This window comes from Dipodomys ordii, unplaced genomic scaffold (assembly GCF_000151885.1).
Source record: "Dipodomys ordii isolate 6190 unplaced genomic scaffold, Dord_2.0 Scaffold15, whole genome shotgun sequence".
Taxonomy (NCBI): Eukaryota; Metazoa; Chordata; class Mammalia; order Rodentia; family Heteromyidae; genus Dipodomys; species Dipodomys ordii.
The window spans coordinates 3,841,903-3,852,916 of record NW_012267231.1 but is presented as its reverse complement, the minus strand read 5'-3'; positions in this window follow the sequence as shown (position 1 = coordinate 3,852,916).

Below are 11,014 nucleotides of genomic sequence, written 5' to 3'. Positions count from 1 at the left end.
TCAGAAAACTGGAAGTGGCGCTGTGGCTCACAGTGGTAGAGCGCTAGCCGTGAGCAAAAAGAGGTCAGGGACAGCAGCCAGGCCCTGAGTTCAAGCCACAGGACCAACAAGAGAAAAGGAAGGAAGGGGTCACAGCCCAAGATAAAGCAGGGCTTGCTGTGAGGAGCCAGAACGTGCCCTAACAGCTCCCTGGCTGTTTACATAGACGATGGGCCAGGTTACACTGCCAAAACACCAACCAACCAACCAACATGCCCAGAGCCAAGTGGCTTTGTTTCTCAATTTGAATTTTTTTGTTGTTTTGGTGCTGGGACTGAGGCTTGAACTCAAGGCCTGGGTGTTGTCCCTGAGCTTTTTTTGCTCTGGGCTGGTGCTCTACCACTGTGAGCTCCACTTCCAACATGATGGTGGTTAACTGGACAAAAGTGTCTCACAGACTTCCCTGCTGGGGTTGGCTATGAATTGTGTTCCTTGGTAGCTGGGATTACAGGTGTGAACTAACAGTGCCTGGCTTCTCGTGGATTCTCCTTACCAATGTCACTTCCAGCATCTAGAGGACAGAGGGGGTCCCAATGGGAGGGTTCTGGGACCAGAGCCCTGGGGACTGAATGCCCGAAAGAGCAGGCACCATGTCTGGCAGAGTCTCCCTGCCCAGCAGGAAGCCAGAGGTGCACTCCAGCCACAAGTGAGGCAGGGAGAAAAAACAGAAGCTCAGGAGTTACTGATAAAGGTTGGCGGCCAGGCCTTCCATCCCCACACGGCCTTAGCCCCAGGCCCTGACACCTGTGCTTCCCAGATTAGGAAAGCAGGCAGATAACTCCCAGAACGGTGCCCAAAGCCCAGCGGGGGAGGAGGGGGGCAGAGGGAGGGAAGCCCAGGAGTGGCATCTGAGCCTGGGTCCAACTCACCTTCCCCTGCCCGACAGATAGGAGACCCAGGAGGTTTCCTGGGCCAAGACCATGTCACCTTGCTCACCAGGCTCCACTGCTCAGGCCAGGGACATGTTGAAGGGGAAGGGGGGAGGGAGGAGGGAGATGGGGGGGGAAGCATCCGTGGGTCATTTTGTATTCTTAACTGTTCAGATAAGGTTCAGATAGGAGGAAAGGACCTCAGCCTCGGGGGACTAGTGACTCCTAGACACTCTCTGGCCTTGGCCAGCTCCTCACCAGCAGGATCTGGTTTGGTTTGGTTATTTTTTTTCCCCCAGGTGCTGTCAGGGCCTCAGCAGAAGCAAGAGGAGGGGGGCTCTGCCTACGATCCTGTCTCCTCCGAGCAAGCAAGTGCGAGGCCGCAACCAACCCCCAGGAGCGTGAGCCTAACGTGTGTGTGTGTGTGTGTGTGTGTGTGAGAGAGAGAGAGAGAGAGAGAGAGAGAGACAGACAGACAGATACTGCCCCTAATTTGGGACAAAAACAAGTTCTTACAGCACATAGTGTGCCAAGATGCTAACATAGTGGGTGGGCAGATTTAGGAAAGAGTGCTAAGACAGTTGTGGGGTTGAGCTGGGCACCTGTGGGCTCACACCTGTTACCCTAACTACTCAGGAGGCTGGGATCAGAGGATCACAGTTGGAAGCCAGCCCATTGGAGACTCATCTCCAATGAACCACCAAAAAGCCAGAAGTGGAGCTGTGGCTCAAGGGGCAGAGCTGTAGCCTTGAGCGGAAAAAGGTCAACAACCATGCCCAGGCTCTGAGTTCAAGCCCTAGGACTGGCCTACGGGGCGCACGCACACATACCCCGATAAATAAAAATAAACTGCAAATGGAAATTCTTTCCTTTGGCTCGCGATGTTCTGCTTTTCTCCGCAAATAACAATGTTCCAGTTGGGACGTTAACTTTTGGTAGCATGCGAGCAATTTGGATCTCCACTGAATTACTGCTGTCACGGATTATTAATTGACCCTGTTTATACCTTAACGTTATCCTGTGGCTGTCACCTTCCAATCCTTCATTCCCTACAGAGCAAGGGCTGCCGCGGCCGCCACTAGCACACTAAGCCCAGCCTGGCATCTGGGTAAAGGTTCATGTCTCAGAAATGCGTCATAACCACCACGCACGGGTCCAGCGCCTGGAGTCTCCTGAACTGTTATCCCCGGCCCAAACCAAGTACCTTGACTTGTTCTCTTGAGACGAATCCTTTGGGTGCTGGTGTCCGGCAGCCCCATCCCCACGCCGGGCACCTCCTGGCAGGGAGGTGGCACAGACCCCAAGTCACCCCCGAGTCATCAAGGCAGGCAGCAGGTGCGCCCAACCCCCCCCTCCCTCCAAACACGCAGTCAGTCAGCTCAGAGGCGTCTGCAAACCCAGCTGTGGCTCCAGATAGGAACAGGGCCAAGGAGGAGAACACAGCTCCGGCAAAGGGGAAAAGGGGGACCTAGAAAGGCCATCCCAGGGGGCACTTCCCTCGACAGCAGAGGCGGCCTGGGGAGACCGAGGACCATCCCTTCTGTGGTCTGACCCCACGCGGACAAGCCTTTAAAAGAGGTATCGCTTTCAGTGCTGAGCTTGGAGTGGGGGCCAGAGAGAAGAGGCTGAGCTGCGGCCACCCCAGTGGAAAACCGCAGTCCTCGTTCCTAACCCCTTCCCCCCCCCCTCCCTCCCAGGGCAGGAGCCAAGGGGAAGATAGTGGCCAGACCTCTTGGAGAACAATTAAGCAACATCTTTGGATGTGACACATTCCCTCTGCCCCACCCCCACCCCAATTCCAGCCACACTTAAATTAGTTGTGAGATTTTTTTTTTTTTTTTGTATTACTGGGTTTTGAACTCAGGGCTTCTAACCTTCACATGGCTTCCTCCATCACTGGTGCTCTACCACTTGAGCCATATTTCTAGTACAGCTTTTTGATTTGGAGATGAAATCTAGTGCACTTTTCTTCCCAGGCTAGCCTTGAAGTGCTCTCTTACAGACCTTGGCCTCTTCAGTAGCTAGGATTACAGGTGCATACCACCACTCCCAGCAAGTGTTTTCATAGGTTCGCTGAGCTGTGGAGTCTGGGCTGACAGGAGTGAACTTTTGTACTCTGTGACATTCCATCTGCCAGCCCATCCTGAACTCTGAATGGCTCGTTTACCCAGCTGTGCTTCTGTAACACAGTACATGTGCTATTTGGACAACACTGGTTCACTTGGGAGAAAAGGCCTGTGGCAAATAACATCTCCATATTACCAGTGCTTCTGACCTGTGGAGACTCAAAAGAATCTCGCTTCGAGAAACACAGCAGAGCAGAATTTCCTTGTCTACTGCATAAACCATGTTTTCTCCTCCTCCCACCTCCTTTTCTCCCTCTCTTTCTCTTCTACATGAGTATGCCCGTCCTTAGGCTTGAACTCAGGGCCTGGGCGCTGTCCCTGAGCTGCTTTTTGCTCAAGGCTAGTGCTCTACCACTTGAATCCCAAGCTCCATTTCCAGCTATTTTTTTTTCTTTTTTCTCTTTGGTGGTTAATTGTAGATTAAGAGTCTCACAGACTTTCCTGCCCAGGCTGGTTTAAATCTCAGGCTCCTGGGTAGCTAGGATTACAGGTGTGAGCCACCAGTGCAGGCTCCACGCTTTCTTTCAAGATCTGAGACAGAAGCTTCTGCACGAAGTGGGGGCCAGCGTACTACCTCCCCTTCAGACCTGCTGCTGGGGGGTGGGGGACAGGGCAGTGCCCTCTGGCCCACCTCAGGCCTTCTGCTCCTCCCTTCATTATCACAAACTTCACCACGAGGCCACCTCCCACTCCTCCAAAATGACAGAGCGCAGGGCAGGGCCTCGACCAGCAAAGTACAGGGGCCGGGCCGGGGCTGCTGCACCGGGACAGCACAGTGGGTAATTCTTGGTCTCCTGGAATTACAGACCCAGGCATATTTATAGCAAATACACGGCTGCCCGGAATAGCCGCTCGTGAACATTCACAACGTGTCCTTGGCCACTGAGCTCCGTGAAATGCTCCTTCCTGGGCCTGCGCTGGTGACACCCTCACTTCACTTTCTGCTGCAGGCTGGACGCACTAAGGGACCCACTCCATCTCTCCGCTCCTGCATCAAATGCTTAGTCGTCAGCCACCAGTCTTTCCTGTTCAAAAGCCTTTCTTTTTTTTTTTTTTTTTAAGGTGCTTGGCTTTTTTATACTTCCAGCTGGCACTGTGCTGCAGTTGATTGTAGGTAAGAATCTCTTGTATTTGTCGACCTGGGGCTGGCTTTGAATCACAGTCCTCAGATCTCAGCCTCCTGAAGAGCTAGAATTTCAGGCTGGTGCCTGGTGTCAGAAGCCTGCAGTGAAGATCAGCTATGCAAGCCGTGTTCAATGGGTCCTTCCTTCTCTTCTGGCCCCATGTTCCTCCGGGCGGCTCTCTCCCACCCTCTCAGCCCCTTCAGCTCCCTCCCCTCCTCCAACCTGGCATTGATTTCGCATGTAGACTCTGGCCTTGTACCTGAGCAGGTGCTCAGACATTCACGCAAGAAGCCTGCAGGGGGGAGAACACCTCTGTGAGGTCCCCTGGAGTCAACACCCTGCCACCCGTCCCTCTATGCCCGCCCCGCTGCCCTGCTCCTGCTGGCAGTGTCTTTGTTCCGTGGGTCCCTGCATGGTGACCACATCTCCACCTGCACCTGCACAAGGGCGGAGTTCACTTTGCCATCTATGCTATCCAGACCCAAAGACAGAGGCCCATTCGGAGCGGAAGAAAGGGCATAGACAGGCACTGCTAAGAGAAAGCAAACCGTCCAGAAGCTGTGGATGGCCCTGTGTCTGCGGCACACACCATGTTCCCAGGGATAAAACGATGGAGGAGGAGGAGGAGGAGGAGGAGGAGGAGGGGAAGGAAGCTGGACAGCAGTCCCTAAATCCCATCACCTGCTAAGTAGAAGCGGGCTCTGGGGACAGGTGCCACGCCCCCAGATTCACATGTCAGCGTCTGGAAGACTGCACGCTCGCTCCTCTCTCTCTCTCTCACACACACACACGCATACACACTTTCTAAAGTGTGTATGTTAGGCACAGAAAACAAACAAAGGGACGCGTAGTAGCTACTAGATCAACCGTAAGGATATAATGCAATAGAGGTTATTGAAAATGCCCAGGGCCTTCTTTTGGGGATTTTCCATTCCGGTCACCGTGGACCCAGGAGAAGTGGAGCCCCTGGAAGACACAGACAGTGCAGACTAGATGTGCAAACACACCGTGCAGTACTCAGTGCAGTACTGAGACTGGGGTGCGGCGGCCCTGCCTTGCCGCATAGCGCCCTCCGGGAGGGAGCGGGGGTGGCCAGCTGATCAGACCCTCAAGCCTCACTTGCATTTGTTATCTTCCAGTCAGTCCTGCTTGCAGTGGGGGGGCGCACCATCGGGCCCACGAGCAAGCTGCCTCAGGAGGGCAGAGGGGTGGGCCTGTCCGCACCCACCCAGATCATCTCGGGCCGCCATGCTCACCTCCTTCCCTACACCTCAGGACTAGGAGGCTCATCACAGCACAGACTCGGTACCCTCTGCCCCCACCCCCAAAGTCCCCTAGGCTACCTCCCTGGCCCTGCACACTGGCCCCACCCTCGGTGGTCCCTGGAGGCTGTCCTGGCCAGGCTGAGCTTAGTTCCGCATGACCCCAGTGGGGGGTGTGTGTGGGGTGGGGGGGACAGACGGATGACAACAGGCAAGAACAGCCTCACCAGCTGCTGCGTCTGCAAGGGTGGCCATGGGGCCTGGAGCCCACTCGGGGATGACGGCCAGCCGGGCCAAACGTCCCTAGGCACTTGAGTGCCAGCAGCCAGGAACTCCAGTGAGGCTGCCCGGCCTAGCAACGACTCCATCGCGGGGCCCAAAGCATCACCTGGGACACAAGGCCTGGCTCTCAGCGGCCCGGAGCTCTGTCTCCCTTCCCTCCGCTCCCCTCAGCCTTTCTCCAAGGGCTGGGGGGCAGGTGTGCTACTCAAGTCACCAAGTCCAGCACCATTTGGTAAATTGATGCCTGTGGGGAGCTTCCCGTGACAGGAAGACAGACAAGGATCTCCAAAGTGAACCGTGTGGACGTTGACCGCTTATCAGGGCTGCTGCTTCTGGCCTCTGGCTGCCAGGTAAACATGGCAGGGTCTGAGGTGGCCCTCTCCGAGCCGGTGAGCACAGCCAGCGAGGGGGACAGTCCTGCCCTGCTGGCTTCTCCCACCACCCCCACAGTGGGTTTCCCGGGGGACCGCCCTGGGAGGTGCTCTCCTGCCTCACCCAACTTCTCTTTCAGGTCTTTCGCACCATCTCACCAGAAGCTTAGAAACCCGAGTTCACTCCAACGGCCCAGCTGGCACTTCCGTGGCCTCCGCCAGGAAAAACCACACGCGTGTGTTTGCAGCTGTCTGAGCAGAAAATGAATTTTCAGGAATGTTCTCCTGTGGCAGAGGCAGGACCAGGCGGGGATGGCAGGGCCTCATTCCACAGCCCAGCACTCGGCACTCGGGGCTCGGACACTCTTTGCTCAACCCCCAGGGGAGACCAGAGAGGCCAAGGGGAGGCAGAGACAGCGTCGCTAAACCTTGATCTTCTGGAAAAACAGAGGTGGGTCAGATGCACAGCGGAGGCCCGGACACCCTGCAGCAACTGTTCTGTTCTCTTCCAGGAGTAAGATGAGTTCCTCCCTCCCCCAAATCGGAAGCAAGAATGCTATCCTGGGGTGGGGGGGGGGATGGTCTGTGCAGAAACGGGCACTCGGACAGTATTGCTGGTGAGAGACCGAGTCTCTGTGGCTGGCACAGTGGCACGCTGCGAGGGAGGCTGGACGTGGGAGGATTACTAAGCCAGGCCAGCCCAGCCCAGGCGGGGACGTGCGTGAAACTCGGTTCCCATGGAGGCAAGCCGGAGGGGCGCCATATGTCTCTGACCCCAGCCCCTGGAAGTCACAGCCCAGGGATGCACCCAAGACCCCCTATCCTAAAAATAACCAGCAAAAACAGGGCCAGAGGCCTGGTTCGTCACTACTGCACCAGCCTAGCAGGTGCAAGGCCCCCGAGTTCAAACCCAGTGCTGACGGAGAAAACAACCAAGACGCTGTTGATCATAGTGTGTGTGTGTTGGGGGGAGGGGAGAATAAAGAAAATCAGGGACAACCCCAAAGTCTGTCTCTAGAAGAAAATAGGATGAAAGATGGCGGCGTGGCCAAGACACCGGAGGGAATATTTTGCGGTCGTGAAGGGAGCTCACACGGGACCTCACGCGGTAAGTGATAGCTGTAGGATCCAAATGACGGAAAGTCAAAGTCCATACAAGATTGGTCTACAGACGCAGATTAAAAAGCAGGCAGACTTTCAGATCATGAGACCTCCCCCACCCCATTCCCGGCCCATACACACTACTCATGCTAATGGCAACCCACTGATGTATTACGTAAAGCTCTAAAAAAACGAATAAAGCGACTTATAAGCACTCTCCCTGCACGTCAGAAGACTAGAGAATGTCCTCCCTCGACCCCTCACCTGAGTTAACCTGCCTGGACCCATCCTTCTCCACTCCCCTTGGAGCTGCATTTCTACTGTGGGTCTGTGGTGGGCCTCCCCCGGCTGATGGACTGGGGCTGGGAGAGAGGGAGGATTCACTGGACAACTTTGGAATAAGGACACCCACAGCGGTCCCATTGTGACCCCGCCAATGTGGAAACGGAGGCAAATTCTATCAACGTACCACCGGCTGCCCGGCTCCCCCCCCACACACACCCACCAGATGCGGAAGGACAAGGCGGCAGGCAGCGCCTCTGTGCCCTACTTTCCAGCCTGTGTCAAGTTCAAGGCAAGCCCATCAGAAGGCGGAGATAAAAGCTCGCTGCGTGAATGGGGCTGTGAATTTACAGTAGAAGAATTCACCGCTGAGATACCTCATCGACCCAGCTCTGGAACTTTCTAGAAAAAGAACTCCTCACCCTCTGGGTCCTCAAGCTCCTGCGCTGTGGAAGCGGCCGGCCGGCCTGGCCTGGCAGGTGGTCTGGGATTTGGACGAGGAAAGCTGCTCCCGTCTCCATTAGGCAATGAATGCTCCTGGGCCCTGACAGCTCTGTGGTGGGCCTCTGCGCCCCGCGGGAACAGAGGGGGGTGAACGAGGCCTTTTGTTTCCCTCCTGCCACTCCTGACCACAGGAAGCCTCGGGAGCCGTGGGTCTGACACAGGAGGGTGGAGCGCTGTGGTCCTTGGACGGTGGCCATGCACTCCCACGGCCCTGTCCGGTGGGTGGGGCCATCCAACTGGTCTTGCGGGTGCCTCCCTGCCAAAGCCCGGCGTGGGCCTCCTCCTGCGGTCCCCCGGGCTCCCGCAGAACCTCTTGCTCCTTCTTTACCCATCATCTCTCTTCTGGGAGGTGGCTCTGACTCTGCAGGCTGGGGCTCATCCTCTCCACTACTGAGAGCAGGTCACCCGCTTCCTCCAGCGGGGTCCGAGGGAAGGGACTTGCCCAAAGCCTACCAGCACTGCAGTGACAGGAGCTAGAACTGTAACCACGGAACTCATGACTGAACTTGACGCCTCTGCACTGCACGGGTGCCTGTCGAACCCGTCCTGCCTACTAGGGCTAAGCAACCGACCCGGGCCTTGGAAAACTCCTGAACATCAGAGCTCACAAGACCCCCCGAGATGTTACAAGGAGAGTTAACAGGAATGCCACGCACGACTCCCACCACTAAGCGTGCTTCCGGCCAGCAGGTGCAGCTCCTGGGATGCCTCCTGGGGACGGTGGAGAGGCGGAGCTGGCCTCTCGGAGGCAGACGGTGACCCTGACCCGCGTGAGCCCCTCCCGGAGGCTGTACCCCACGCAGGTCTCAGGAGACCACTGTAAGGGGAGAGAAGGGCTGGGGAGACTCAAGTAGTTGCAGAAAACGGGGATTCCTGAGACCTCGGGGCTGCAGTTTAGAAAGAGGGTCAATGAACCACACGCAGCTACCCCTGGTCATCCAAAAGGGCGTGGTGGCCAGAAGGGGAGGGGGAGGGCAGGGTCTGGCTGGGGCAGAGAGACCTCTGGCGGCAGCAGGCTGCAGATCATGGAGCCCCCAGCCTCCATCCTGCGCCCAGAGGGCAGAGAGGGCAGAGCTCACGTGGCCGGCGCACCGTGCTAGTCCTGGGGCTGTCCCTGTGCCCGGTGTGACCCCGCGGGGGCCTGGCCACGTCACAGAACTCGACTACAGACACACACAGCATCAGGCCAGGTCTTGGGCAGGAGGGCACGCTCTGCCCGCTGACCCCTCCCTCTCCCCCAGTCCTCCGGCCTCACGGGTCAGCTCTCGGGGGCCTTTAGGACTGATGTACTGATGTGGACGCAGTGCTGCTCTGGGAAAAGACTGGAACCTGCAGTGGGGGGGAGGGGCACCCCTCCCCTGGGGACGGAGGTGGACGAATAGAAGGACAGAAGTCCGGCTGGGATGCTGGGACACTGGGACAGAAGCCCTAAGTTCACCCTCCCCCTGCCTGCCTCCCTCCCTCCCCCTGCCTCCCTCCCAAGTGTTTCCTGGCTGGGGAAAAAAAAAAGTGCTTCAACAGCTCCAACCAGTGAGGCAATTCAATTATGAAATTCACCACATTAGATGGAAACCGACCTCTCAATCACCAATTCATTTGTAGCGGCCATGTGGGCCAGGGCTCCTGGGGGAGGGGCTCTGCTAGGCCACGCCCACAGGGCAGGCCGGCCTGGGAGGGCCAAGGATTCTATCAATGGGCTGCTGTGCTGGGCGAGCAGCGCGGGTGTTCCCCCGACTCCCTGAGCAACAGCCTGGGCCCAGAAGTCACTCGGCCTCCCTGAGTGGGGGACACTGCCCCAAGTCTTGGACCTGGGCGTGCCTCCAGGGAGGCCTTCACCCCTCCTCCGTGTCCCCCACCCACACCCCCAGTCTCCCTGGGGTTCTCTATACACAGATGGGTCAGGACATCACACTCTCTTGTTCAGGTCTCTGAAAGCAAAGTCCCCAGGCCAGCTGGAAGGACGGAAGGAAGGACGGAAGGAAGGAAGGAAGGAAGGAAGGAAGGAAGGAAGGAAGGAAGGAAGGAAGGAAGGAAGGAAGGAAGGTTGGTTAAACCACCGACTGGGTCCAGGCTCACATCCCATGCTGCCCTCCCCTGAGGCACAGATAGAAGCAATCAAGGTTGCTCACTCTTGCTTTGGACCTCACAGGCCTGGGCAGGGCGCTTTCTCTCCTCCCTGCCTGCTCTGGTCTCTCTGCCCCCTTCAGGTCTGGGTGCTGGGGTTTAAGATACCATTAAAGGACATGGGCTGCAGAAATACCCCCATACCCCCCCCAATCCAGGACCATCTGCATCACACACAAGGCCAGGTGCAGACCCCACCTCAGGGCAGAGTTCCTCCATTGCTCCTTCCGTTTAACAACCTTGGGGGGGGGGGGTCACCTCCTCACAGAGGACTCGGTGGCCCTGGGCCTGGGAGAAAGGAGGTGGACACAGGCCAGGGGGTGAACTCAAGGACCAGATCTGTTCCCGGGTGGGGGAACAGAGCCTCCAGTCCTTCCTCTCCCTCACCCCCAGCTTCCACCCCCAGCACACCCAGGCCACCGAGCCTCAGCTCCCTCCACCTGGCAGGCAAGCCCCCAAAACTGGTGCTGGGCGCCCTGCCCCTTCCCTCTCTCCCTGCCTGCCTCCCGGCCAGGCCTGGGACCAAAGGGCCAGGACACCTGTCCTGACTGGGGGGGGGGGGGTAAAGTCCAGCAGAGACCATCCTGCCCTCCACCCCCCCCTCCACCGCTCCAGGGGGGACGGGAGAGACCTGGGCCGGCTCCCCATCAGATGCAGACGCCCCCTCGCACCAGGGAACCCACCCCTCCCCCCCAGAAGCCGGGTGGGGGCAGGCAACCCCGGGGGCGACCCAGAGCCAGCTCGGGGTGCAGGCAGGAGAGGAGCAGCTACGGAAGCAGCCTCGGAAGCAGCCTCGGCGGTGGGCACCCACGGAGGGGGGCTCAGACCCGCTGGACGGAGGAAGGAGGCCTCGGGGCTGGGGGGTCCCGGGCTGGGGGGAGTCCTGGGCTGGGGGGTCCCGGGCTGGGGGGTCCCGGGCTGGGGGGTCCT